We start from the raw sequence: 24,602 nt of genomic DNA on the forward strand, positions 1-24,602 counted from the left end.
TGCTCCACTAATACATTTCTTATGTCTACTGTTAAACAGATGAAGAATCAAAGTATACAACAAGTCTCTGTGAACATCACTGTCAGGACATTTTACAGACCTACGCATACCATGCCAATCTTTATGCTTCAACTATGATGGCCATGTGCTATGAATAAAGAAATTTCTCATAAAATAACAATTTCACGACTACTCCGACAAGCTCCTTACTAAAATGCTAGATGTTTAGCAATCTCCCCCCCCCCTCAAAAAATCATCTCAGAATAATCTCAAGCAGTGCTTACATCCCATGAGCACTTCTTTGCAAACAAAACCACAAACTACTTTTTATACTAGCTTCCTTGTCACAGTGAACAGGAAACTAATGCTAGTGCCTCAGTTTACTAAAAAGCTTTTTTCGCTTGCAACAAATAAACTACCAACTTGAACCACTTGGATTTTCAGACACACACAGAAAACTTAATTCCACAGAAATTTAGGAGTAACAGTGGTTACCTCACATTTTCACACACACTCAAATAGCTACTTCTGTGCACTTCACACAATGTTCTCATCGTGTTCCACCAGAGAACACAGTTATCACTATGAATGGATTCTGGTAAAAGAGCATTAAAAAAAAACAAACAGCCTGATCAAAGTGATTATCTGCCAATATCATGTCACTCTATACCCGAGGGAAACTAGAATGCAGGGAAAGGAGCTTTGTTGTGAGCAATGTGTTGGTATTTCATCATTTACTGGCCAAAGTCTTCTCAAGCCAAGTATGCACCAGCTCTGTCTATGGCTGGGTCAATCAAGAGCCCCTATCAATTTTACTTAAAAGACAAGCAGCATCAACAACTCACAGGAGGCACTGAACATTTATACCATTATCTGCACCACCTTCCACTGATTTACTGAAGAAGAAACTGCAAAGTCTGGCCAATTTTGTACACAAGTAATCTTGAAAACATTGGAGTCAACAGCAGATACATAGTTTCCAAGACTGTAGCTAGGAACAACCCTTCCATTTCAAGATTTATCTCTCACTGAGACACATCATACCCAAACTACAACTACCAGGAAATTGCTACTCAATTCATCTCTAGCTATCTATGTCATATTCAACAACTGTCTCTTTCTCACCTAAATCTTCTACAAAACTGAGTACACTGTTATGAACAAAGAACCAATGCCACATTATGGCAACAAGCCAGTGCCACTAATATCCACTCTATTGAAAACAATTGAAATGCTCATCCTGCCCAACTAACCACCATCTACAGCCCAAATCTCACTCACATCATACCTACAAATCACAAACTTGTGCGGTAAAAATAATTTTGGGTTTCAAAACACAATCTACTAATCACATACTAGTATTTATTACAAAGCCTCTCAATTCATCATTCACTTCCAAATATCGGCTTATATGCTGTTGTGCAACTGCAGTGCAAGTAAACACCCTCAAATCATCTAGAACTGAGATGCGGAAAGGGTTCACCAAGAGTTTCCAGGACAATAAATAGCGCTCTCTCTCTCTCTCTCTCTTTACACAATCGCCTAACACACTGCAAGCCATTTCAGGGCAAATGTACTTGTTTCATTATACTACGAAACGGCCAATTGCATTTTCAAATTAAAAAAGCATCTACCTGATCCAACGTGATCCGCTACTCCACGCCCTTCATTCTCACAACACAACCTACCTCTTGCTAATTACATTACGTTTTACTTGTGATTATGGCTCAGCAATAGCCGAGCACTACGAAAAATACCTTATAGACTCATTTAATGTTCCCCTCCACGGAAATCTTTAGTAAAAGGCGAAAGATTTATTCGTTTTGAAGGGAAACCAGAGTGCCGATCAAAGCCCTCACTTCAATACTTATGGCTGCTTCTCTATTGCTTCTCCGCGAGAACGCGGAAAATTCTTTCCGTCTTGTCTACTTCTCTACCGTCAACAGACTTCCAGTGCCATGCAAGCACACACCCCAAACTAACTGTCAGCGCTGAAATACGTGTCTGCCAAATGTCGTCGATATTACTCTTTAGATAACTATTTTCATCATTTCTGTCACCATTCAAGCTGCTTCATTACCTCACCTGCCGACAGATGGCAGCACGCCTAATTCCTCTCGGCGACCCACCGTCAGACACACAACTAACTGCCCGCACTGCTCTGCATCTAACACTAATCTCTCTCCTCCCCACCACACTCGTTCACTGAAAAAACAGGCAACTAGATAGTTCTTTGAACGCAAAACTAGGCCACATCAGACGCAACCTGTATGTAGATGTATGGTGCAAGGGAAATATCCCCCTGCTCCCACACAACTAATTAATACTAGTTGACAACAGAAATAAAATTTCTGTCGATAGTATTTGAACCAGTCTTATTCATTTGCGAATTCCATGCATTCCTTCTTGCAGATAACAGTGCCTTGCAAATCACTCAATTCATGTTTGCTAGCCAAACGCGCTCCTCCTAAATGTTCCGTACATCATGCATTAGTGCTGATTATCAAGACTGTGTTGTGTGTCAGCCGTTTATGGTCATCAATTGCACTCTTCTTGTGTTGCTCACTCATTCTTGTAACTCAAAAGTACGTCGTTGTCATCCAAGCCTAGCACTTGGAGCAGGCCAAATCAAATGGCTCGTCCCCGTGCCACTCGAGAAACTCCCACAAGGCTTTCATGACATGTCGCAATCAAAGTCCTTCCACAACCTGTAGCGACATTGCTGCAACGACGCGGGTCCCGATACCAAAAGTATGACTTATGCTTGCTTCTATTCTATATAATAAAACCACCACTCGGAAAGCGCTATTCCCTTCCCACATCCCTCAGAATGTGGTGAACGATCATCGATTACAACCAAGATGCGATGAATCTCGATCGCAAGCCTCACGCTCAGGGACAGTGCTACCACTCATCATCGTGGTTACGTCTACTCCAGCTTTGAACTAGAGAGAGTTGAAGACATACTACAGAAATGATCCTGTGAAGTATGATCTTGCTAGCAAGCTATCACCGCTCGCTACTTATGCCACGAGACCGTCAACACGCCCTACGAGAATACGACACACTCTTCACATTTCGCGATTTACTTATCGAAGAATTTCTTAAGCTCGGACATTCTGCAAAGAACCTACTTCTACTCTTACTTGGCCGCCATGATCTCACTCAGCTATTTTGTGCGCTACCAGTGCTTCTTGTCTTCCGAAATGAGAGACCATTGCCTCACGCGAGACTGTATGTAAACACCGCTTGCACCTCCGGCCGCTAGATGGGGGCCTGGGGCACATACAGTAGCATCCTATGGCGCAAGCAGACATGCCAAATAGCCACTGAAAGACAAACACACAAGACGGCGTTCATACGACTCTTGTGCTTTCTTTAAAGCCGCCTCTCTCTTCGAAAATTTTCGCACCGCACTAGTTTATTCACCTCACCCTAACAGTGCAAACTCTTGTCGATATATCGCCACTTTCATGCATACTTCCTCTTTCGTTTCACTTTGCGTCTAGCTTGATACCCGCCCAAGAGCTGCTGATATATAATACTCGCAATAAATGTGTTTCTCTCTGTATCTCTTTTCGCCTATCACGAGTATTGCTTTTCCTCACATGGCAATTATGAAAACACCCACAGCTAAACAAACACTTACACTCAGCGCCACGTCCATACTATCAATCATACGCCAGTAATTTCACAGCTACTTGCTCCACTAATACATTTCTTATGTCTACTGTTAAACAGATGAAGAATCAAAGTATACAACAAGTCTCTGTGAACATCACTGTCAGGACATTTTACAGACCTACGCATACCATGCCAATCTTTATGCTTCAACTATGATGGCCATGTGCTATGAATAAAGAAATTTCTCATAAAATAACAATTTCACGACTACTCCGACAAGCTCCTTACTAAAATGCTAGATGTTTAGCAATCTCCCCCCCCCCCCCCTCAAAAAATCATCTCAGAATAATCTCAAGCAGTGCTTACATCCCATGAGCACTTCTTTGCAAACAAAACCACAAACTACTTTTTATACTAGCTTCCTTGTCACAGTGAACAGGAAACTAATGCTAGTGCCTCAGTTTACTAAAAAGCTTTTTTCGCTTGCAACAAATAAACTACCAACTTGAACCACTTGGATTTTCAGACACACACAGAAAACTTAATTCCACAGAAATTTAGGAGTAACAGTGGTTACCTCACATTTTCACACACACTCAAATAGCTACTTCTGTGCACTTCACACAATGTTCTCATCGTGTTCCACCAGAGAACACAGTTATCACTATGAATGGATTCTGGTAAAAGAGCATTAAAAAAAAACAAACAGCCTGATCAAAGTGATTATCTGCCAATATCATGTCACTCTATACCCGAGGGAAACTAGAATGCAGGGAAAGGAGCTTTGTTGTGAGCAATGTGTTGGTATTTCATCATTTACTGGCCAAAGTCTTCTCAAGCCAAGTATGCACCAGCTCTGTCTATGGCTGGGTCAATCAAGAGCCCCTATCAATTTTACTTAAAAGACAAGCAGCATCAACAACTCACAGGAGGCACTGAACATTTATACCATTATCTGCACCACCTTCCACTGATTTACTGAAGAAGAAACTGCAAAGTCTGGCCAATTTTGTACACAAGTAATCTTGAAAACATTGGAGTCAACAGCAGATACATAGTTTCCAAGACTGTAGCTAGGAACAACCCTTCCATTTCAAGATTTATCTCTCACTGAGACACATCATACCCAAACTACAACTACCAGGAAATTGCTACTCAATTCATCTCTAGCTATCTATGTCATATTCAACAACTGTCTCTTTCTCACCTAAATCTTCTACAAAACTGAGTACACTGTTATGAACAAAGAACCAATGCCACATTATGGCAACAAGCCAGTGCCACTAATATCCACTCTATTGAAAACAATTGAAATGCTCATCCTGCCCAACTAACCACCATCTACAGCCCAAATCTCACTCACATCATACCTACAAATCACAAACTTGTGCGGTAAAAATAATTTTGGGTTTCAAAACACAATCTACTAATCACATACTAGTATTTATTACAAAGCCTCTCAATTCATCATTCACTTCCAAATATCGGCTTATATGCTGTTGTGCAACTGCAGTGCAAGTAAACACCCTCAAATCATCTAGAACTGAGATGCGGAAAGGGTTCACCAAGAGTTTCCAGGACAATAAATAGCGCTCTCTCTCTCTCTCTCTCTCTCTCTCTCTTTACACAATCGCCTAACACACTGCAAGCCATTTCAGGGCAAATGTACTTGTTTCATTATACTACGAAACGGCCAATTGCATTTTCAAATTAAAAAAGCATCTACCTGATCCAACGTGATCCGCTACTCCACGCCCTTCATTCTCACAACACAACCTACCTCTTGCTAATTACATTACGTTTTACTTGTGATTATGGCTCAGCAATAGCCGAGCACTACGAAAAATACCTTATAGACTCATTTAATGTTCCCCTCCACGGAAATCTTTAGTAAAAGGCGAAAGATTTATTCGTTTTGAAGGGAAACCAGAGTGCCGATCAAAGCCCTCACTTCAATACTTATGGCTGCTTCTCTATTGCTTCTCCGCGAGAACGCGGAAAATTCTTTCCGTCTTGTCTACTTCTCTACCGTCAACAGACTTCCAGTGCCATGCAAGCACACACCCCAAACTAACTGTCAGCGCTGAAATACGTGTCTGCCAAATGTCGTCGATATTACTCTTTAGATAACTATTTTCATCATTTCTGTCACCATTCAAGCTGCTTCATTACCTCACCTGCCGACAGATGGCAGCACGCCTAATTCCTCTCGGCGACCCACCGTCAGACACACAACTAACTGCCCGCACTGCTCTGCATCTAACACTAATCTCTCTCCTCCCCACCACACTCGTTCACTGAAAAAACAGGCAACTAGATAGTTCTTTGAACGCAAAACTAGGCCACATCAGACGCAACCTGTATGTAGATGTATGGTGCAAGGGAAATATCCCCCTGCTCCCACACAACTAATTAATACTAGTTGACAACAGAAATAAAATTTCTGTCGATAGTATTTGAACCAGTCTTATTCATTTGCGAATTCCATGCATTCCTTCTTGCAGATAACAGTGCCTTGCAAATCACTCAATTCATGTTTGCTAGCCAAACGCGCTCCTCCTAAATGTTCCGTACATCATGCATTAGTGCTGATTATCAAGACTGTGTTGTGTGTCAGCCGTTTATGGTCATCAATTGCACTCTTCTTGTGTTGCTCACTCATTCTTGTAACTCAAAAGTACGTCGTTGTCATCCAAGCCTAGCACTTGGAGCAGGCCAAATCAAATGGCTCGTCCCCGTGCCACTCGAGAAACTCCCACAAGGCTTTCATGACATGTCGCAATCAAAGTCCTTCCACAACCTGTAGCGACATTGCTGCAACGACGCGGGTCCCGATACCAAAAGTATGACTTATGCTTGCTTCTATTCTATATAATAAAACCACCACTCGGAAAGCGCTATTCCCTTCCCACATCCCTCAGAATGTGGTGAACGATCATCGATTACAACCAAGATGCGATGAATCTCGATCGCAAGCCTCACGCTCAGGGACAGTGCTACCACTCATCATCGTGGTTACGTCTACTCCAGCTTTGAACTAGAGAGAGTTGAAGACATACTACAGAAATGATCCTGTGAAGTATGATCTTGCTAGCAAGCTATCACCGCTAGCTACTTATGCCACGAGACCGTCAACACGCCCTACGAGAATACGACACACTCTTCACATTTCGCGATTTACTTATCGAAGAATTTCTTAAGCTCGGACATTCTGCAAAGAACCTACTTCTACTCTTACTTGGCCGCCATGATCTCACTCAGCTATTTTGTGCGCTACCAGTGCTTCTTGTCTTCCGAAATGAGAGACCATTGCCTCACGCGAGACTGTATGTAAACACCGCTTGCACCTCCGGCCGCTAGATGGGGGCCTGGGGCACATACAGTAGCATCCTATGGCGCAAGCAGACATGCCAAATAGCCACTGAAAGACAAACACACAAGACGGCGTTCATACGACTCTTGTGCTTTCTTTAAAGCCGCCTCTCTCTTCGAAAATTTTCGCACCGCACTAGTTTATTCACCTCACCCTAACAGTGCAAACTCTTGTCGATATATCGCCACTTTCATGCATACTTCCTCTTTCGTTTCACTTTGCGTCTAGCTTGATACCCGCCCAAGAGCTGCTGATATATAATACTCGCAATAAATGTGTTTCTCTCTGTATCTCTTTTCGCCTATCACGAGTATTGCTTTTCCTCACATGGCAATTATGAAAACACCCACAGCTAAACAAACACTTACACTCAGCGCCACGTCCATACTATCAATCATACGCCAGTAATTTCACAGCTACTTGCTCCACTAATACATTTCTTATGTCTACTGTTAAACAGATGAAGAATCAAAGTATACTACAAGTCTCTGTGAACATCACTGTCAGGACATTTTACAGACCTACGCATACCATGCCAATCTTTATGCTTCAACTATGATGGCCATGTGCTATGAATAAAGAAATTTCTCATAAAATAACAATTTCACGACTACTCCGACAAGCTCCTTACTAAAATGCTAGATGTTTAGCAATCTCCCCCCCCCCCCCTCAAAAAATCATCTCAGAATAATCTCAAGCAGTGCTTACATCCCATGAGCACTTCTTTGCAAACAAAACCACAAACTACTTTTTATACTAGCTTCCTTGTCACAGTGAACAGGAAACTAATGCTAGTGCCTCAGTTTACTAAAAAGCTTTTTTCGCTTGCAACAAATAAACTACCAACTTGAACCACTTGGATTTTTAGACACACACAGAAAACTTAATTCCACAGAAATTTAGGAGTAACAGTGGTTACCTCACATTTTCACACACACTCAAATAGCTACTTCTGTGCACTTCACACAATGTTCTCATCGTGTTCCACCAGAGAACACAGTTATCACTATGAATGGATTCTGGTAAAAGAGCATTAAAAAAAAAAAAAAAACAGCCTGATCAAAGTGATTATCTGCCAATATCATGTCACTCTATACCCGAGGGAAACTAGAATGCAGGGAAAGGAGCTTTGTTGTGAGCAATGTGTTGGTATTTCATCATTTACTGGCCAAAGTCTTCTCAAGCCAAGTATGCACCAGCTCTGTCTATGGCTGGGTCAATCAAGAGCCCCTATCAATTTTACTTAAAAGACAAGCAGCATCAACAACTCACAGGAGGCACTGAACATTTATACCATTATCTGCACCACCTTCCACTGATTTACTGAAGAAGAAACTGCAAAGTCTGGCCAATTTTGTACACAAGTAATCTTGAAAACATTGGAGTCAACAGCAGATACATAGTTTCCAAGACTGTAGCTAGGAACAACCCTTCCATTTCAAGATTTATCTCTCACTGAGACACATCATACCCAAACTACAACTACCAGGAAATTGCTACTCAATTCATCTCTAGCTATCTATGTCATATTCAACAACTGTCTCTTTCTCACCTAAATCTTCTACAAAACTGAGTACACTGTTATGAACAAAGAACCAATGCCACATTATGGCAACAAGCCAGTGCCACTAATATCCACTCTATTGAAAACAATTGAAATGCTCATCCTGCCCAACTAACCACCATCTACAGCCCAAATCTCACTCACATCATACCTACAAATCACAAACTTGTGCGGTAAAAATAATTTTGGGTTTCAAAACACAATCTACTAATCACATACTAGTATTTATTACAAAGCCTCTCAATTCATCATTCACTTCCAAATATCGGCTTATATGCTGTTGTGCAACTGCAGTGCAAGTAAACACCCTCAAATCATCTAGAACTGAGATGCGGAAAGGGTTCACCAAGAGTTTCCAGGACAATAAATAGCGCTCTCTCTCTCTCTCTCTCTTTACACAATCGCCTAACACACTGCAAGCCATTTCAGGGCAAATGTACTTGTTTCATTATACTACGAAACGGCCAATTGCATTTTCAAATTAAAAAAGCATCTACCTGATCCAACGTGATCCGCTACTCCACGCCCTTCATTCTCACAACACAACCTACCTCTTGCTAATTACATTACGTTTTACTTGTGATTATGGCTCAGCAATAGCCGAGCACTACGAAAAATACCTTATAGACTCATTTAATGTTCCCCTCCACGGAAATCTTTAGTAAAAGGCGAAAGATTTATTCGTTTTGAAGGGAAACCAGAGTGCCGATCAAAGCCCTCACTTCAATACTTATGGCTGCTTCTCTATTGCTTCTCCGCGAGAACGCGGAAAATTCTTTCCGTCTTGTCTACTTCTCTACCGTCAACAGACTTCCAGTGCCATGCAAGCACACACCCCAAACTAACTGTCAGCGCTGAAATACGTGTCTGCCAAATGTCGTCGATATTACTCTTTAGATAACTATTTTCATCATTTCTGTCACCATTCAAGCTGCTTCATTACCTCACCTGCCGACAGATGGCAGCACGCCTAATTCCTCTCGGCGACCCACCGTCAGACACACAACTAACTGCCCGCACTGCTCTGCATCTAACACTAATCTCTCTCCTCCCCACCACACTCGTTCACTGAAAAAACAGGCAACTAGATAGTTCTTTGAACGCAAAACTAGGCCACATCAGACGCAACCTGTATGTAGATGTATGGTGCAAGGGAAATATCCCCCTGCTCCCACACAACTAATTAATACTAGTTGACAACAGAAATAAAATTTCTGTCGATAGTATTTGAACCAGTCTTATTCATTTGCGAATTCCATGCATTCCTTCTTGCAGATAACAGTGCCTTGCAAATCACTCAATTCATGTTTGCTAGCCAAACGCGCTCCTCCTAAATGTTCCGTACATCATGCATTAGTGCTGATTATCAAGACTGTGTTGTGTGTCAGCCGTTTATGGTCATCAATTGCACTCTTCTTGTGTTGCTCACTCATTCTTGTAACTCAAAAGTACGTCGTTGTCATCCAAGCCTAGCACTTGGAGCAGGCCAAATCAAATGGCTCGTCCCCGTGCCACTCGAGAAACTCCCACAAGGCTTTCATGACATGTCGCAATCAAAGTCCTTCCACAACCTGTAGCGACATTGCTGCAACGACGCGGGTCCCGATACCAAAAGTATGACTTATGCTTGCTTCTATTCTATATAATAAAACCACCACTCGGAAAGCGCTATTCCCTTCCCACATCCCTCAGAATGTGGTGAACGATCATCGATTACAACCAAGATGCGATGAATCTCGATCGCAAGCCTCACGCTCAGGGACAGTGCTACCACTCATCATCGTGGTTACGTCTACTCCAGCTTTGAACTAGAGAGAGTTGAAGACATACTACAGAAATGATCCTGTGAAGTATGATCTTGCTAGCAAGCTATCACCGCTAGCTACTTATGCCACGAGACCGTCAACACGCCCTACGAGAATACGACACACTCTTCACATTTCGCGATTTACTTATCGAAGAATTTCTTAAGCTCGGACATTCTGCAAAGAACCTACTTCTACTCTTACTTGGCCGCCATGATCTCACTCAGCTATTTTGTGCGCTACCAGTGCTTCTTGTCTTCCGAAATGAGAGACCATTGCCTCACGCGAGACTGTATGTAAACACCGCTTGCACCTCCGGCCGCTAGATGGGGGCCTGGGGCACATACAGTAGCATCCTATGGCGCAAGCAGACATGCCAAATAGCCACTGAAAGACAAACACACAAGACGGCGTTCATACGACTCTTGTGCTTTCTTTAAAGCCGCCTCTCTCTTCGAAAATTTTCGCACCGCACTAGTTTATTCACCTCACCCTAACAGTGCAAACTCTTGTCGATATATCGCCACTTTCATGCATACTTCCTCTTTCGTTTCACTTTGCGTCTAGCTTGATACCCGCCCAAGAGCTGCTGATATATAATACTCGCAATAAATGTGTTTCTCTCTGTATCTCTTTTCGCCTATCACGAGTATTGCTTTTCCTCACATGGCAATTATGAAAACACCCACAGCTAAACAAACACTTACACTCAGCGCCACGTCCATACTATCAATCATACGCCAGTAATTTCACAGCTACTTGCTCCACTAATACATTTCTTATGTCTACTGTTAAACAGATGAAGAATCAAAGTATACAACAAGTCTCTGTGAACATCACTGTCAGGACATTTTACAGACCTACGCATACCATGCCAATCTTTATGCTTCAACTATGATGGCCATGTGCTATGAATAAAGAAATTTCTCATAAAATAACAATTTCACGACTACTCCGACAAGCTCCTTACTAAAATGCTAGATGTTTAGCAATCTCCCCCCCCCCCCCTCAAAAAATCATCTCAGAATAATCTCAAGCAGTGCTTACATCCCATGAGCACTTCTTTGCAAACAAAACCACAAACTACTTTTTATACTAGCTTCCTTGTCACAGTGAACAGGAAACTAATGCTAGTGCCTCAGTTTACTAAAAAGCTTTTTTCGCTTGCAACAAATAAACTACCAACTTGAACCACTTGGATTTTTAGACACACACAGAAAACTTAATTCCACAGAAATTTAGGAGTAACAGTGGTTACCTCACATTTTCACACACACTCAAATAGCTACTTCTGTGCACTTCACACAATGTTCTCATCGTGTTCCACCAGAGAACACAGTTATCACTATGAATGGATTCTGGTAAAAGAGCATTAAAAAAAAAAAAAAAAACAGCCTGATCAAAGTGATTATCTGCCAATATCATGTCACTCTATACCCGAGGGAAACTAGAATGCAGGGAAAGGAGCTTTGTTGTGAGCAATGTGTTGGTATTTCATCATTTACTGGCCAAAGTCTTCTCAAGCCAAGTATGCACCAGCTCTGTCTATGGCTGGGTCAATCAAGAGCCCCTATCAATTTTACTTAAAAGACAAGCAGCATCAACAACTCACAGGAGGCACTGAACATTTATACCATTATCTGCACCACCTTCCACTGATTTACTGAAGAAGAAACTGCAAAGTCTGGCCAATTTTGTACACAAGTAATCTTGAAAACATTGGAGTCAACAGCAGATACATAGTTTCCAAGACTGTAGCTAGGAACAACCCTTCCATTTCAAGATTTATCTCTCACTGAGACACATCATACCCAAACTACAACTACCAGGAAATTGCTACTCAATTCATCTCTAGCTATCTATGTCATATTCAACAACTGTCTCTTTCTCACCTAAATCTTCTACAAAACTGAGTACACTGTTATGAACAAAGAACCAATGCCACATTATGGCAACAAGCCAGTGCCACTAATATCCACTCTATTGAAAACAATTGAAATGCTCATCCTGCCCAACTAACCACCATCTACAGCCCAAATCTCACTCACATCATACCTACAAATCACAAACTTGTGCGGTAAAAATAATTTTGGGTTTCAAAACACAATCTACTAATCACATACTAGTATTTATTACAAAGCCTCTCAATTCATCATTCACTTCCAAATATCGGCTTATATGCTGTTGTGCAACTGCAGTGCAAGTAAACACCCTCAAATCATCTAGAACTGAGATGCGGAAAGGGTTCACCAAGAGTTTCCAGGACAATAAATAGCGCTCTCTCTCTCTCTCTCTCTCTTTACACAATCGCCTAACACACTGCAAGCCATTTCAGGGCAAATGTACTTGTTTCATTATACTACGAAACGGCCAATTGCATTTTCAAATTAAAAAAGCATCTACCTGATCCAACGTGATCCGCTACTCCACGCCCTTCATTCTCACAACACAACCTACCTCTTGCTAATTACATTACGTTTTACTTGTGATTATGGCTCAGCAATAGCCGAGCACTACGAAAAATACCTTATAGACTCATTTAATGTTCCCCTCCACGGAAATCTTTAGTAAAAGGCGAAAGATTTATTCGTTTTGAAGGGAAACCAGAGTGCCGATCAAAGCCCTCACTTCAATACTTATGGCTGCTTCTCTATTGCTTCTCCGCGAGAACGCGGAAAATTCTTTCCGTCTTGTCTACTTCTCTACCGTCAACAGACTTCCAGTGCCATGCAAGCACACACCCCAAACTAACTGTCAGCGCTGAAATACGTGTCTGCCAAATGTCGTCGATATTACTCTTTAGATAACTATTTTCATCATTTCTGTCACCATTCAAGCTGCTTCATTACCTCACCTGCCGACAGATGGCAGCACGCCTAATTCCTCTCGGCGACCCACCGTCAGACACACAACTAACTGCCCGCACTGCTCTGCATCTAACACTAATCTCTCTCCTCCCCACCACACTCGTTCACTGAAAAAACAGGCAACTAGATAGTTCTTTGAACGCAAAACTAGGCCACATCAGACGCAACCTGTATGTAGATGTATGGTGCAAGGGAAATATCCCCCTGCTCCCACACAACTAATTAATACTAGTTGACAACAGAAATAAAATTTCTGTCGATAGTATTTGAACCAGTCTTATTCATTTGCGAATTCCATGCATTCCTTCTTGCAGATAACAGTGCCTTGCAAATCACTCAATTCATGTTTGCTAGCCAAACGCGCTCCTCCTAAATGTTCCGTACATCATGCATTAGTGCTGATTATCAAGACTGTGTTGTGTGTCAGCCGTTTATGGTCATCAATTGCACTCTTCTTGTGTTGCTCACTCATTCTTGTAACTCAAAAGTACGTCGTTGTCATCCAAGCCTAGCACTTGGAGCAGGCCAAATCAAATGGCTCGTCCCCGTGCCACTCGAGAAACTCCCACAAGGCTTTCATGACATGTCGCAATCAAAGTCCTTCCACAACCTGTAGCGACATTGCTGCAACGACGCGGGTCCCGATACCAAAAGTATGACTTATGCTTGCTTCTATTCTATATAATAAAACCACCACTCGGAAAGCGCTATTCCCTTCCCACATCCCTCAGAATGTGGTGAACGATCATCGATTACAACCAAGATGCGATGAATCTCGATCGCAAGCCTCACGCTCAGGGACAGTGCTACCACTCATCATCGTGGTTACGTCTACTCCAGCTTTGAACTAGAGAGAGTTGAAGACATACTACAGAAATGATCCTAGCAAGCTATCACCGCTCGCTACTTATGCCACGAGACCGTCAACACGCCCTACGAGAATACGACACACTCTTCACATTTCGCGATTTACTTATCGAAGAATTTCTTAAGCTCGGACATTCTGCAAAGAACCTACTTCTACTCTTACTTGGCCGCCATGATCTCACTCAGCTATTTTGTGCGCTACCAGTGCTTCTTGTCTTCCGAAATGAGAGACCATTGCCTCACGCGAGACTGTATGTAAACACCGCTTGCACCTCCGGCCGCTAGATGGGGGCCTGGGGCACATACAGTAGCATCCTATGGCGCAAGCAGACATGCCAAATAGCCACTGAAAGACAAACACACAAGACGGCGTTCATACGACTCTTGTGCTTTCTTTAAAGCCGCCTCTCTCTTCGAAAATTTTCGCACCGCACTAGTTTATTCACCTCACCCTAACAGTGCAAACTCTTGTCGATATATCGCCACTTTCATGCATACTTCCTCTTTCGTTTCACTTTGCGTCTAGCTTGATACCCGCCCAAGAGCTGCTGATATATAATACTCGCAATAAATGTGTTTCTCTCTGTATCTCTTTTCGCCTATCACGAGTATTGCTTTTCCTCACATGGCAATTATGAAAACACCCACAGCTAAACAAACACTTACACTCAGCGCCACGTCCATACTATCAATCATACGCCAGTAATTTCACAGCTACTTGCTCCACTAATACATTTCTTATGTCTACTGTTAAACAGATGAAGAATCAAAGTATACAACAAGTCTCTGTGAACATCACTGTCAGGACATTTTACAGACCTACGCATACCATGCCAATCTTTATGCTTCAACTATGATGGCCATGTGCTATGAATAAAGAAATTTCTCATAAAATAACAATTTCACGACTACTCCGACAAGCTCCTTACTAAAATGCTAGATGTTTAGCAATCTCCCCCCCCCCCTCAAAAAATCATCTCAGAATAATCTCAAGCAGTGCTTACATCCCATGAGCACTTCTTTGCAAACAAAACCACAAACTACTTTTTATACTAGCTTCCTTGTCACAGTGAACAGGAAACTAATGCTAGTGCCTCAGTTTACTAAAAAGCTTTTTTCGCTTGCAACAAATAAACTACCAACTTGAACCACTTGGATTTTCAGACACACACAGAAAACTTAATTCCACAGAAATTTAGGAGTAACAGTGGTTACCTCACATTTTCACACACACTCAAATAGCTACTTCTGTGCACTTCACACAATGTTCTCATCGTGTTCCACCAGAGAACACAGTTATCACTATGAATGGATTCTGGTAAAAGAGCATTAAAAAAAAACAAACAGCCTGATCAAAGTGATTATCTGCCAATATCATGTCACTCTATACCCGAGGGAAACTAGAATGCAGGGAAAGGAGCTTTGTTGTGAGCAATGTGTTGGTATTTCATCATTTACTGGCCAAAGTCTTCTCAAGCCAAGTATGCACCAGCTCTGTCTATGGCTGGGTCAATCAAGAGCCCCTATCAATTTTACTTAAAAGACAAGCAGCATCAACAACTCACAGGAGGCACTGAACATTTATACCATTATCTGCACCACCTTCCACTGATTTACTGAAGAAGAAACTGCAAAGTCTGGCCAATTTTGTACACAAGTAATCTTGAAAACATTGGAGTCAACAGCAGATACATAGTTTCCAAGACTGTAGCTAGGAACAACCCTTCCATTTCAAGATTTATCTCTCACTGAGACACATCATACCCAAACTACAACTACCAGGAAATTGCTACTCAATTCATCTCTAGCTATCTATGTCATATTCAACAACTGTCTCTTTCTCACCTAAATCTTCTACAAAACTGAGTACACTGTTATGAACAAAGAACCAATGCCACATTATGGCAACAAGCCAGTGCCACTAATATCCACTCTATTGAAAACAATTGAAATGCTCATCCTGCCCAACTAACCACCATCTACAGCCCAAATCTCACTCACATCATACCTACAAATCACAAACTTGTGCGGTAAAAATAATTTTGGGTTTCAAAACACAATCTACTAATCACATACTAGTATTTATTACAAAGCCTCTCAATTCATCATTCACTTCCAAATATCGGCTTATATGCTGTTGTGCAACTGCAGTGCAAGTAAACACCCTCAAATCATCTAGAACTGAGATGCGGAAAGGGTTCACCAAGAGTTTCCAGGACAATAAATAGCGCTCTCTCTCTCTTTACACAATCGCCTAACACACTGCAAGCCATTTCAGGGCAAATGTACTTGTTTCATTATACTACGAAACGGCCAATTGCATTTTCAAATTAAAAAAGCATCTACCTGATCCAACGTGATCCGCTACTCCACGCCCTTCATTCTCACAACACAACCTACCTCTTGCTAATTACATTACGTTTTACTTGTGATTATGGCTCAGCAATAGCCGAGCACTACGAAAAATACCTTATAGACTCATTTAATGTTCCCCTCCACGGAAATCTTTAGTAAAAGGCGAAAGATTTATTCGTTTTGAAGGGAAACCAGAGTGCCGATCAAAGCCCTCACTTCAATACTTATGGCTGCTTCTCTATTGCTTCTCCGCGAGAACGCGGAAAATTCTTTCCGTCTTGTCTACTTCTCTACCGTCAACAGACTTCCAGTGCCATGCAAGCACACACCCCAAACTAACTGTCAGCGCTGAAATACGTGTCTGCCAAATGTCGTCGATATTACTCTTTAGATAACTATTTTCATCATTTCTGTCACCATTCAAGCTGCTTCATTACCTCACCTGCCGACAGATGGCAGCACGCCTAATTCCTCTCGGCGACCCACCGTCAGACACACAACTAACTGCCCGCACTGCTCTGCATCTAACACTAATCTCTCTCCTCCCCACCACACTCGTTCACTGAAAAAACAGGCAACTAAATAGTTCTTTGAACGCAAAACTAGGCCACATCAGACGCAACCTGTATGTAGATGTATGGTGCAAGGGAAATATCCCCCTGCTCCCACACAACTAATTAATACTAGTTGACAACAGAAATAAAATTTCTGTCGATAGTATTTGAACCAGTCTTATTCATTTGCGAATTCCATGCATTCCTTCTTGCAGATAACAGTGCCTTGCAAATCACTCAATTCATGTTTGCTAGCCAAACGCGCTCCTCCTAAATGTTCCGTACATCATGCATTAGTGCTGATTATCAAGACTGTGTTGTGTGTCAGCCGTTTATGGTCATCAATTGCACTCTTCTTGTGTTGCTCACTCATTCTTGTAACTCAAAAGTACGTCGTTGTCATCCAAGCCTAGCACTTGGAGCAGGCCAAATCAAATGGCTCGTCCCCGTGCCACTCGAGAAACTCCCACAAGGCTTTCATGACATGTCGCAATCAAAGTCCTTCCACAACCTGTAGCGACATTGCTGCAACGACGCGGGTCCCGATACCAAAAGTATGACTTATGCTTGCTTCTATTCTATATAATAAAACCACCACTCGGAAAGCGCTATTCCCTTCCCACATCCCTCAGAATGTGGTGAACGATCATCGATTACAACCAAGATGCGATGAATCTCGATCGCAAGCCTCACGCTCAGGGACAGTGCTACCACTCATCATCGTGGTTACGTCTACTCCAGCTTTGAACTAGAGAGAGTTGAAGACATACTACAGAAATGATCCTGTGAAGTATGATCTTGCTAGCAAGCTATCACCGCTCGCTACTTATGCCACGAGACCGTCAACACGCCCTACGAGAATACGACACACTCTTCACATTTCGCGATTTACTTATCGAAGAATTTCTTAAGCTCGGACATTCTGCAAAGAACCTACTTCTACTCTTACTTGGCCGCCATGATCTCACTCAGCTATTTTGTGCGCTACCAGTGCTTCTTGTCTTCCGAAATGAGAGACCATTGCCTCACGCGAGACTGTATGTAAACACCGCTTGCACCTCCGGCCGCTAGATGGGGGCCTGGGGCACATACAGTAGCATCCTATGGCGCAAGCAGACATGCCAAATAGCCACTGAAAGACAAACACACAAGACGGCGTTCATACGACTCTTGTGCTTTCTTTAAAGCCGCCTCTCTCTTCGAAAATTTTCGCACCGCACTAGTTTATTCACCTCACCCTAACAGTGCAAACTCTTGTCGATATATCGCCACTTTCATGCATACTTCCTCTTTCGTTTCACTTTGCGTCTAGCTTGATACCCGCCCAAGAGCTGCTGATATATAATACTCGCAATAAATGTGTTTCTCTCTGTATCTCTTTTCGCCTATCACGAGTATTGCTTTTCCTCACATGGCAATTATGAAAACACCCACAGCTAAACAAACACTTACACTCAGCGCCACGTCCATACTATCAATCATACGCCAGTAATTTCACAGCTACTTGCTCCACTAATACATTTCTTATGTCTACTGTTAAACAGATGAAGAATCAAAGTATACAACAAGTCTCTGTGAACATCACTGTCAGGACATTTTACAGACCTACGCATACCATGCCAATCTTTATGCTTCAACTATGATGGCCATGTGCTATGAATAAAGAAATTTCTCATAAAATAACAATTTTACGACTACTCCGACAAGCTCCTTACTAAAATGCTAGATGTTTAGCAATCTCCCCCCCCCCCCCCCTCCCCTCAAAAAATCATCTCAGAATAATCTCAAGCAGTGCTTACATCCCATGAGCACTTCTTTGCAAACAAAACCACAAACTACTTTTTATACTAGCTTCCTTGTCACAGTGAACAGGAAACTAATGCTAGTGCCTCAGTTTACTAAAAAGCTTTTTTCGCTTGCAACAAATAAACTACCAACTTGAACCACTTGGATTTTCAGACACACACAGAAAACTTAATTCCACAGAAATTTAGGAGTAACAGTGGTTACCTCACATTTTCACACACACTCAAATAGCTACTTCTGTGCACTTCACACAATGTTCTCATCGTGTTCCACCAGAGAACACAGTTATCACTATGAATGGATTCTGGTAAAAGAGCATTAAAAAAAAAACAAACAGCCTGATCAAAGTGATTATCTGCCAATATCATGTCACTCTATACCCGAGGGAAACTAGAATGCAGGGAAAGGAGCTTTGTTGTGAGCAATGTGTTGGTATTTCATCATTTACTGGCCAAAGTCTTCTCAAGCCAAGTATGCACCAGCTCTGTCTATGGCTGGGTCAATCAAGAGCCCCTATCAATTTTACTTAAAAGACAAGCAGCATCAACAACTCACAGGAGGCACTGAACATTTATACCATTATCTGCACCACCTTCCACTGATTTACTGAAGAAGAAACTGCAAAGTCTGGCCAATTTTGTACACAAGTAATCTTGAAAACATTGGAGTCAACAGCAGATACATAGTTTCCAAGACTGTAGCTAGGAACAACCCTTCCATTTCAAGATTTATCTCTCACTGAGACACATCATACCCAAACTACAACTACCAGGAAATTGCTACTCAATTCATCTCTAGCTATCTATGTCATATTCAACAACTGTCTCTTTCTCACCTAAATCTTCTACAAAACTGAGTACACTGTTATGAACAAAGAACCAATGCCACATTATGGCAACAAGCCAGTGCCACTAATATCCACTCTATTGAAAACAATTGAAATGCTCATCCTGCCCAACTAACCACCATCTACAGCCCAAATCTCACTCACATCATACCTACAAATCACAAACTTGTGCGGTAAAAATAATTTTGGGTTTCAAAACACAATCTACTAATCACATACTAGTATTTATTACAAAGCCTCTCAATTCATCATTCACTTCCAAATATCGGCTTATATGCTGTTGTGCAACTGCAGTGCAAGTAAACACCCTCAAATCATCTAGAACTGAGATGCGGAAAGGGTTCACCAAGAGTTTCCAGGACAATAAATAGCGCTCTCTCTCTCTCTCTTTACACAATCGCCTAACACACTGCAAGCCATTTCAGGGCAAATGTACTTGTTTCATTATACTACGAAACGGCCAATTGCATTTTCAAATTAAAAAAGCATCTACCTGATCCAACGTGATCCGCTACTCCACGCCCTTCATTCTCACAACACAACCTACCTCTTGCTAATTACATTACGTTTTACTTGTGATTATGGCTCAGCAATAGTCGAGCACTACGAAAAATACCTTATAGACTCATTTAATGTTCCCCTCCACGGAAATCTTTAGTAAAAGGCGAAAGATTTATTCGTTTTGAAGGGAAACCAGAGTGCCGATCAAAGCCCTCACTTCAATACTTATGGCTGCTTCTCTATTGCTTCTCCGCGAGAACGCGGAAAATTCTTTCCGTCTTGTCTACTTCTCTACCGTCAACAGACTTCCAGTGCCATGCAAGCACACACCCCAAACTAACTGTCAGCGCTGAAATACGTGTCTGCCAAATGTCGTCGATATTACTCTTTAGATAACTATTTTCATCATTTCTGTCACCATTCAAGCTGCTTCATTACCTCACCTGCCGACAGATGGCAGCACGCCTAATTCCTCTCGGCGACCCACCGTCAGACACACAACTAACTGCCCGCACTGCTCTGCATCTAACACTAATCTCTCTCCTCCCCACCACACTCGTTCACTGAAAAAACAGGCAACTAGATAGTTCTTTGAACGCAAAACTAGGCCACATCAGACGCAACCTGTATGTAGATGTATGGTGCAAGGGAAATATCCCCCTGCTCCCACACAACTAATTAATACTAGTTGACAACAGAAATAAAATTTCTGTCGATAGTATTTGAACCAGTCTTATTCATTTGCGAATTCCATGCATTCCTTCTTGCAGATAACAGTGCCTTGCAAATCACTCAATTCATGTTTGCTAGCCAAACGCGCTCCTCCTAAATGTTCCGTACATCATGCATTAGTGCTGATTATCAAGACTGTGTTGTGTGTCAGCCGTTTATGGTCATCAATTGCACTCTTCTTGTGTTGCTCACTCATTCTTGTAACTCAAAAGTACGTCGTTGTCATCCAAGCCTAGCACTTGGAGCAGGCCAAATCAAATGGCTCGTCCCCGTGCCACTCGAGAAACTCCCACAAGGCTTTCATGACATGTCGCAATCAAAGTCCTTCCACAACCTGTAGCGACATTGCTGCAACGACGCGGGTCCCGATACCAAAAGTATGACTTATGCTTGCTTCTATTCTATATAATAAAACCACCACTCGGAAAGCGCTATTCCCTTCCCACATCCCTCAGAATGTGGTGAACGATCATCGATTACAACCAAGATGCGATGAATCTCGATCGCAAGCCTCACGCTCAGGGACAGTGCTACCACTCATCATCGTGGTTACGTCTACTCCAGCTTTGAACTAGAGAGAGTTGAAGACATACTACAGAAATGATCCTGTGAAGTATGATCTTGCTAGCAAGCTATCACCGCTCGCTACTTATGCCACGAGACCGTCAACACGCCCTACGAGAATACGACACACTCTTCACATTTCGCGATTTACTTATCGAAGAATTTCTTAAGCTCGGACATTCTGCAAAGAACCTACTTCTACTCTTACTTGGCCGCCATGATCTCACTCAGCTATTTTGTGCGCTACCAGTGCTTCTTGTCTTCCGAAATGAGAGACCATTGCCTCACGCGAGACTGTATGTAAACACCGCTTGCACCTCCGGCCGCTAGATGGGGGCCTGGGGCACATACAGTAGCATCCTATGGCGCAAGCAGACATGCCAAATAGCCACTGAAAGACAAACACACAAGACGGCGTTCATACGACTCTTGTGCTTTCTTTAAAGCCGCCTCTCTCTTCGAAAATTTTCGCACCGCACTAGTTTATTCACCTCACCCTAACAGTGCAAACTCTTGTCGATATATCGCCACTTTCATGCATACTTCCTCTTTCGTTTCACTTTGCGTCTAGCTTGATACCCGCCCAAGAGCTGCTGATATATAATACTCGCAATAAATGTGTTTCTCTCTGTATCTCTTTTCGCCTATCACGAGTATTGCTTTTCCTCACATGGCAATTATGAAAACACCCACAGCTAAACAAACACTTACACTCAGCGCCACGTCCATACTATCAATCATACGCCAGTAATTTCACAGCTACTTGCTCCACTAATACATTTCTTATGTCTACTGTTAAACAGATGAAGAATCAAAGTATACAACAAGTCTCTGTGAACATCACTGTCAGGACATTTTACAGACCTACGCATACCATGCCAATCTTTATGCTTCAACTATGATGGCCATGTGCTATGAATAAAGAAATTTCTCATAAAATAACAATTTCACGACTACTCCGACAAGCTCCTTACTAAAATGCTAGATGTTTAGCAATCTCCCCCCCCCCCCTCAAAAAATCATCTCAGAATAATCTCAAGCAGTGCTTACATCCCATGAGCACTTCTTTGCAAACAAAACCACAAACTACTTTTTATACTAGCTTCCTTGTCACAGTGAACAGGAAACTAATGCTAGTGCCTCAGTTTACTAAAAAGCTTTTTTCGCTTGCAACAAATAAACTACCAACTTGAACCACTTGGATTTTCAGACACACACAGAAAACTTAATTCCACAGAAATTTAGGAGTAACAGTGGTTACCTCACATTTTCACACACACTCAAATAGCTACTTCTGTGCACTTCACACAATGTTCTCATCGTGTTCCACCAGAGAACACAGTTATCACTATGAATGGATTCTGGTAAAAGAGCATTAAAAAAAAACAAACAGCCTGATCAAAGTGATTATCTGCCAATATCATGTCACTCTATACCCGAGGGAAACTAGAATGCAGGGAAAGGAGCTTTGTTGTGAGCAATGTGTTGGTATTTCATCATTTACTGGCCAAAGTCTTCTCAAGCCAAGTATGCACCAGCTCTGTCTATGGCTGGGTCAATCAAGAGCCCCTATCAATTTTACTTAAAAGACAAGCAGCATCAACAACTCACAGGAGGCACTGAACATTTATACCATTATCTGCACCACCTTCCACTGATTTACTGAAGAAGAAACTGCAAAGTCTGGCCAATTTTGTACACAAGTAATCTTGAAAACATTGGAGTCAACAGCAGATACATAGTTTCCAAGACTGTAGCTAGGAACAACCCTTCCATTTCAAGATTTATCTCTCACTGAGACACATCATACCCAAACTACAACTACCAGGAAATTGCTACTCAATTCATCTCTAGCTATCTATGTCATATTCAACAACTGTCTCTTTCTCACCTAAATCTTCTACAAAACTGAGTACACTGTTATGAACAAAGAACCAATGCCACATTATGGCAACAAGCCAGTGCCACTAATATCCACTCTATTGAAAACAATTGAAATGCTCATCCTGCCCAACTAACCACCATCTACAGCCCAAATCTCACTCACATCATACCTACAAATCACAAACTTGTGCGGTAAAAATAATTTTGGGTTTCAAAACACAATCTACTAATCACATACTAGTATTTATTACAAAGCCTCTCAATTCATCATTCACTTCCAAATATCGGCTTATATGCTGTTGTGCAACTGCAGTGCAAGTAAACACCCTCAAATCATCTAGAACTGAGATGCGGAAAGGGTTCACCAAGAGTTTCCAGGACAATAAATAGCGCTCTCTCTCTCTCTCTTTACACAATCGCCTAACACACTGCAAGCCATTTCAGGGCAAATGTACTTGTTTCATTATACTACGAAACGGCCAATTGCATTTTCAAATTAAAAAAGCATCTACCTGATCCAACGTGATCCGCTACTCCACGCCCTTCATTCTCACAACACAACCTACCTCTTGCTAATTACATTACGTTTTACTTGTGATTATGGCTCAGCAATAGCCGAGCACTACGAAAAATACCTTATAGACTCATTTAATGTTCCCCTCCACGGAAATCTTTAGTAAAAGGCGAAAGATTTATTCGTTTTGAAGGGAAACCAGAGCGCCGATCAAAGCCCTCACTTCAATACTTATGGCTGCTTCTCTATTGCTTCTCCGCGAGAACGCGGAAAATTCTTTCCGTCTTGTCTACTTCTCTACCGTCAACAGACTTCCAGTGCCATGCAAGCACACACCCCAAACTAACTGTCAGCGCTGAAATACGTGTCTGCCAAATGTCGTCGATATTACTCTTTAGATAACTATTTTCATCATTTCTGTCACCATTCAAGCTGCTTCATTACCTCACCTGCCGACAGATGGCAGCACGCCTAATTCCTCTCGGCGACCCACCGTCAGACACACAACTAACTGCCCGCACTGCTCTGCATCTAACACTAATCTCTCTCCTCCCCACCACACTCGTTCACTGAAAAAACAGGCAACTAGATAGTTCTTTGAACGCAAAACTAGGCCACATCAGACGCAACCTGTATGTAGATGTATGGTGCAAGGGAAATATCCCCCTGCTCCCACACAACTAATTAATACTAGTTGACAACAGAAATAAAATTTCTGTCGATAGTATTTGAACCAGTCTTATTC

The 24,602-nt window shown here is 42.1% G+C and overlaps 13 non-coding genes across 13 annotated transcripts; all 13 read right to left on the bottom strand.

Moving 5' to 3' along the window:
- Nucleotides 1-1,724: 1,724 nt before the first annotated feature.
- On the bottom strand, nt 1,725-1,843 carry LOC126178631 (U5 spliceosomal RNA). Its single transcript, XR_007536516.1, has one exon. It is a non-coding gene; the product is annotated as a U5 spliceosomal RNA (small nuclear RNA).
- Nucleotides 1,844-2,790: 947 nt separating this feature from the next.
- Nucleotides 2,791-2,997, bottom strand: LOC126178553 (small nucleolar RNA U3). The gene has a single exon (XR_007536442.1). It is a non-coding gene; the product is annotated as a small nucleolar RNA U3 (small nucleolar RNA).
- Nucleotides 2,998-5,440: 2,443 nt separating this feature from the next.
- On the bottom strand, nt 5,441-5,559 carry LOC126178632 (U5 spliceosomal RNA). The gene has a single exon (XR_007536517.1). It is a non-coding gene; the product is annotated as a U5 spliceosomal RNA (small nuclear RNA).
- Nucleotides 5,560-6,506: 947 nt separating this feature from the next.
- Nucleotides 6,507-6,713, bottom strand: LOC126178554 (small nucleolar RNA U3). Its single transcript, XR_007536443.1, has one exon. It is a non-coding gene; the product is annotated as a small nucleolar RNA U3 (small nucleolar RNA).
- A 2,435-nt stretch (nt 6,714-9,148) lies between these two features.
- Nucleotides 9,149-9,267, bottom strand: LOC126178633 (U5 spliceosomal RNA). Its single transcript, XR_007536518.1, has one exon. It is a non-coding gene; the product is annotated as a U5 spliceosomal RNA (small nuclear RNA).
- A 947-nt stretch (nt 9,268-10,214) lies between these two features.
- Nucleotides 10,215-10,421, bottom strand: LOC126178556 (small nucleolar RNA U3). Its single transcript, XR_007536445.1, has one exon. It is a non-coding gene; the product is annotated as a small nucleolar RNA U3 (small nucleolar RNA).
- A 2,438-nt stretch (nt 10,422-12,859) lies between these two features.
- LOC126178634 (U5 spliceosomal RNA) lies at nt 12,860-12,978 on the bottom strand. The gene has a single exon (XR_007536519.1). It is a non-coding gene; the product is annotated as a U5 spliceosomal RNA (small nuclear RNA).
- Nucleotides 12,979-13,925: 947 nt separating this feature from the next.
- Nucleotides 13,926-14,132, bottom strand: LOC126178575 (small nucleolar RNA U3). Its single transcript, XR_007536463.1, has one exon. It is a non-coding gene; the product is annotated as a small nucleolar RNA U3 (small nucleolar RNA).
- Nucleotides 14,133-16,536: 2,404 nt separating this feature from the next.
- Nucleotides 16,537-16,655, bottom strand: LOC126178636 (U5 spliceosomal RNA). Its single transcript, XR_007536521.1, has one exon. It is a non-coding gene; the product is annotated as a U5 spliceosomal RNA (small nuclear RNA).
- Nucleotides 16,656-17,602: 947 nt separating this feature from the next.
- LOC126178557 (small nucleolar RNA U3) lies at nt 17,603-17,809 on the bottom strand. Its single transcript, XR_007536446.1, has one exon. It is a non-coding gene; the product is annotated as a small nucleolar RNA U3 (small nucleolar RNA).
- A 2,436-nt stretch (nt 17,810-20,245) lies between these two features.
- Nucleotides 20,246-20,364, bottom strand: LOC126178650 (U5 spliceosomal RNA). The gene has a single exon (XR_007536535.1). It is a non-coding gene; the product is annotated as a U5 spliceosomal RNA (small nuclear RNA).
- A 947-nt stretch (nt 20,365-21,311) lies between these two features.
- LOC126178558 (small nucleolar RNA U3) lies at nt 21,312-21,518 on the bottom strand. The gene has a single exon (XR_007536447.1). It is a non-coding gene; the product is annotated as a small nucleolar RNA U3 (small nucleolar RNA).
- A 2,427-nt stretch (nt 21,519-23,945) lies between these two features.
- Nucleotides 23,946-24,064, bottom strand: LOC126178644 (U5 spliceosomal RNA). Its single transcript, XR_007536529.1, has one exon. It is a non-coding gene; the product is annotated as a U5 spliceosomal RNA (small nuclear RNA).
- Between the last annotated feature and the right edge of the window lie 538 nt (nt 24,065-24,602).

This window comes from Schistocerca cancellata, chromosome 3 (genome assembly GCF_023864275.1).
Source record: "Schistocerca cancellata isolate TAMUIC-IGC-003103 chromosome 3, iqSchCanc2.1, whole genome shotgun sequence".
In the NCBI taxonomy this organism is placed as follows: domain Eukaryota; kingdom Metazoa; phylum Arthropoda; class Insecta; order Orthoptera; family Acrididae; genus Schistocerca; species Schistocerca cancellata.